Below are 5572 nucleotides of genomic sequence, written 5' to 3' on the forward strand. Positions count from 1 at the left end.
AGTTGAGGAAATGCCTCCAAGAGATCCTGCAGTAAGGCATTTTCTCAACTAGTGATCAAAGGGGGAGGGTCCAGCCTATTGTGGGTGATACCATCCCTGGGCTGGTAGACCTGGGTTTTATAAGAAAGAAAGCCGAGCAATCCGTGGAAGCAATCCAGAAAGTGACATCCCTCTATGGCCTCTGCAACAGCTTCTGCTTCCTGACCTGCTTGAGTTCTAGTCCTGACTTTGTCTGGTGATGAACAGTGACATGGAAGTGTAAGCTGAAGAAACCTCTTCCTCCCCAACATGCTTCTTAGTTATGATGTTTGTGCAGGAATAGAAACCCTTAAAGTATGTTTTGATGTAAAAATTATTGACAGGCATATTTATTTATAGTGTTATAAAGTGGGAGCGTCTATTCACCACACCATTAATATATATATGTATATGTATATATGTATATATATGTATATATATGTATATATATGTATATATATATATCTAAAGTAAATGGCATATATATGTATATATACATATATATGAACACACACACATACACACACACACACACACACACACACATATATATATACTAAGTAAATGACATCTTATATTTAACGTATTTGCTTCCCAGTGAGAAGAAATTTCAATAAAGTCGAAATTTCCACTAACAAAGAAATGTGACTTTTACATCATTGTAAAATTGTTTTTACTTTTGGAAACAGAAGTCTGGGAAAACAATAGAGAAAGAGTTCATTAAAGAAAAAAAAAAAGAATACAGTATCACTAAGGAGGAAAACATGAATTTTAATGTTAGAATTAGTGAATGAAGTATTCCAATTAATAACAACTTTACTTTTGAAATTAAAGACATTACATTTAGTAATTTCAAGATCATTAGAATAATTCTAATTTTAGTCACCCATTTATAATATTTGTGACACTAAAGTAATTTTTGTAAGTATTTAAATTAGTTCATAAAACTGATTAATATCACAATGCTGGTGTGTCAGAAGCTGGGAAAAACTTCCTTTTAACTATGTTATTTAGACCCCACTTTTTCTTGATCTATCTATGTCTGGAAAATTTTAAGAAAAAAACATTTCTCTTTGCAGGCTTTCCTGTCATCATTTAAATATTTTCATATTCATGTAGCTTAACAGTCAGGATTGGCCTAGGAAAATAATACATAATAGTCAGACTCAAACCCTTAAATTTAGAATGCTTACTGACAATCTTTGATCCTTAGGCATACCGCTTATCTCTTTTTGATGCAGTTTATTACATTATAACATATAACCTTAATGACAGATAATTTTGAACCATACTAAGCATGAAAACATATAAAAATACTTGTTAAGTGCCTAAAAGAAGAATAAACTGTGGGAGAATATATATAAAGAGCAAAGTCAAAGCCAACAGCCATAAATAGAATGGTCTTTGGCATTCAGGAAGAAGCCCTATGCTATCCGAGAACATCATCCAACAACGTACAGGAGAACAAGGTAAAATACAGAAGTAAGTCTGGGCACCACATCAGATCCCCATGACCAGAGTGTCTGCTTTACACAATAAACTTAGGGAAAGAGTATGAAATTTATCTGGCATTTTCAACAACACTCCTGGATCAAACAAGAGGAAATTAAGTCAAAAAAGGAAGTGGAAATATTCAAAGTAGAAATATTAAAGAATGGTCAGCCACCCAGAGATATTAGTGAGAAGAACACTCATCTTTTTTTTTTTTTTTTTAATCAGACAAGGAGTAGAGAAGTGTCCATAGAATTCTATGATGGACTCATATTTTCTGCCTTAGAATGAAGAGGCCACATGGAAAGAACCTGAAAGTGAAAGTAACTAGGAAGTGACTGACTTAGTGAAATTGAGAGTAGAGATTGAACATTTTCAGCTGCTTTTAGACTTGTGCTGCCACGGATCTGCCAGCATTCTGATAGACATATTCGGATGAGTGAAACTTGGCTCAGACCGGTATTATAGTAACCAGTGCTGGGCCAGAACTTTTATACTCCAGCCCAGATCATTTAACTTTATCCATATTTAAGGACATTTGTTTGTGGTAGTGTTCAAATAACAATTAACTCAGTCCCAAGTGTACAACTTAAGACATAAACATGAGATTCTTTACAAAGTGTATCTGCCTTCTTTTCTGAGAATGGGCACCTTTGAGTTGGAGATGGTGTGAAAGATGTAGCATCTAGGGAGCTTGACTGAGGTAATCATAATGCCTGTGGGTATGGAATCGACTTGGCCCTAAGACAACGTAGAAGTCACTTAGACTTTGAAAGTGACATCATCACTGTACGGATGAGTTTTGATGTGTAAAGGCAATATTGAAGGTTTTAAGGAGAAAGATTTGTCTGGGATAAGAAAACCACAAATTCTCTGAGATCTGTCAGGGCTTGTCTCATCAGATAGTAGTGGATAGTCAGTTTTTGAAGGTTCATTATCACTAGCATTTCTGAGGAGCGACCAAGCAGCCTATTCCATTGAAGAGGCAAGATGTGGGTTTAATTTTTCTGACTTCTCCAGAGCTTCTCTGAATGCCCAAGTCTTTTTTTCCTTCTCCATCCTAGTGATCTGTGATGATCTCCGTTTAATTGAGAGAATAAATCACAGGCTCATCATGCGTCTTGCCCTTATCTGTGAATCCTACTTTGCTTTTATAAATAATGATATATATTGTTATCATATATGTCATACATAATTTATTTGTTTCCCCTTTTATGCTGTTTCTCAGCTGAATATGAATAGGATAACACAATGCATTAATTGTTGCTTCTATATAGTTTAACACCTGACAGAAGATAGAAAACAGAATTTTCTCAAACCAAACAATAGAGGCCTTAAGTTCCAAAACCAATAAAACCAATTCATTCTCTAGTCAGATGAAAGAAAGCATTTGCAAGACATCTTTAGTTTGTAACTGCTACATCAAGCTGGATCCAAAAGGGTGGTACTTCTCTCTAGAACAGTATGTGCAGCTCTGGAATGCCCTATTGATCTACATCACAGCTGCTCAAACATATTAGCTCAAACTTGCAAACTTTTTTTTTTACCGATTTGCCTTTTTTACCATTGTTTATACTAAAGTCCCAGTGTCTTCACTTTTAAGTCTATTGCTTATCTTAAAGAACATTATTTTGGGTATAAATGTTCATGACAGCAATCCTAATGCTTGCATTTTCAGAAGTTTTGTCCACCTGTGAACAAAGAAATAAGACCAGAAAAAGATTGCTACTTGTTGAATAACCACAATACATATCACTCTTTTGTTTATTAAATTATTTAATTCTCAAGTTGCATTATAATGGCATGTATGCTTATTTCTCTTTTGTAGTAAAGACACAATGAACTGTAATTTTTCAATGATCATGTGCCATGAAGGATAAAAATGTATGGTCAATGTCCAACCTTGTGATCCATCCTATGAGCAGACACCAAATCCTGACACTACTGCTGATGGCAAGATATGCTTGCAGACTGGAGCCTGGCATGCCTGTCCTCTGAGAGGCTTGGCCAACAACTGACTAAGACAAAAGCAGCTACTCACAGCCAACCATTGCACTGAGATAGGGGTAGGGGTTACAATGGAAGAGTTAGGGGAAGGACTGAAGGAGCTAAAGGGGATGGTGACCCCATAGAAAGAACAGTAATATCAACTAGCAGTACCCCTCAGATTTTCTAGGAACTAAGCCACCAATCAAAGAGCATACATGGCTCCCACTACATATGTAGCAGAGGACTGTCTTATCCTGCCTCAGTAGGAAAAGATGAGCTTTAGCCAAAGTGCTCAGAGAAGGAGGAGATAGGATCTATAGAGACATCCTCTAGGAGATAGGCAAAGCCCTTGGTTGAGGGATGGGCATACCCACCCATCTCACAGGTTTTACCCCAGAAATGTTCATATCCAAAGGAAGAACAGAGACAAAATATAGAACAGACTGAAAGAAGAGCCAACCAGGGACTGCCCCACTTGGGATCCATTTATGTCTGCAGACACCAAACCCAACACTGTTGCTGTGGTCAAGGGGTGCTTGCTGACAGGAATGTAGTGTGGCGATTCCTGGAGAAGTCCAGCCAGCAACTGACCAATGGAGATGTAGATGCTTGGAGCCAACCATTAGATGGAGCTCAGTAAACCTGGTGGGGGAGCTGAGGAAGGACTGGAGGAGCAGAGGGCAGATTGCATAAGAAGAACAAGATAGGCTGGCCTGACCACCCTGTTCTTCCAGAGTCTAGACTACCAACCAAGGAGTGTACCTGGAAGGATCCATGGCTCCAGATACATATGTAGCAGAGGGTGGTCTTACCTGACAGCAATGTTAGAAGCTTGACTCCCCAGCGAAGGAGGATGCTGGAATGGTGAGACAGGAAAGTGTGGGTGGGTGAACACTTTCATTCATTAATCATCTCAAATGATTTCCCACTTCCTGGTTACCTTCTCTACCAAACCTCATCCCATGAAAGCCCACTTCCCAGTTACCCCTCACCAACCTCCCATCCCACATAAGCCCTTCACCCTCCCCTTTACTTGAATGGAATAATTAATTTAAAATATCCCAAAATATATAATATAGAAAATAGCCAAAGATAAAATTCCATCATTACTAAGTATTAATTTTATGTTAATATCCTCTTATCTGAGTCGAATTTAACACTCAGTTTGAAAGTTGCAGAAAAGCAGCTAAATGACAATATATACAATGAATAATCTGTCAAAGATTAAATATAACATAACTAAATAATACCAAAGTTACAATACAATGGGCTGAGTATAAGGCTTAAATACTAAAAAAAAAAAAGGTTTTCTTCAAATTGCATGAACAAATTTTGTAGACTCTGAGACTAAGTAGAAATTGGAAATGATATATCTTGAGACTATTGAATTAACCCAATTTTCAATTGCGTATATTTTGTAGTATTAAGATATTCACTTTCATTAAATAGAAGATAGGTTTGTATAGGAAAAAAATATCCCCTAGGGAATCTCATCTGTTCCCAAAATAATGCTCTTGAAAACTGGATTGTATCTCACTTTGTCATCTATCCTACAAACTTTGAGGTAAAAATAGAGCTGAGTCCTTTGTGAGAAAGATATCACGGAACATAATGGATGATCCACAGCACAGCCGCTCCACGGAAGCGCTCTCCCACAGCCGCTCCACGGAAGCGCTCTCCCACAGCCACTCCACGGAAGCGCTCTCCCACAGCCGCTCCACGGAAGCGCTCTCCCACAGCCGCTCCACGGAAGCGCTCTCCCACAGCCGCTCCACGGAAGCGCTCTCCCACAGCCGCTGCATGGAAGCGCTCTCCTGCATTGTTCAGAACAGTGAATGTGAACAAGCAAGACAAGCATGAACACCGAACTCACGGAGCGAACTGGTATAAATCCCGTTAGAAAGGACAGAGATGAGGAGCTTTCACCAAAGTCTTTACAAACACAAGCTGATGGCGGTAAACTGGGACCTGTTGATAGTGAATGCAGTTGGAGAGGGGCTTACAGGAGGACTTCAGGGTATGGCGACTCTTCACTTTGGACTTCTAACCTGAAAACTAGAGTAGGAAAACTGTT

The sequence above is a fragment of the Micromys minutus genome, assembly GCF_963924665.1.
Source record: "Micromys minutus genome assembly, chromosome: 6".
NCBI lineage: Eukaryota > Metazoa > Chordata > Mammalia > Rodentia > Muridae > Micromys > Micromys minutus.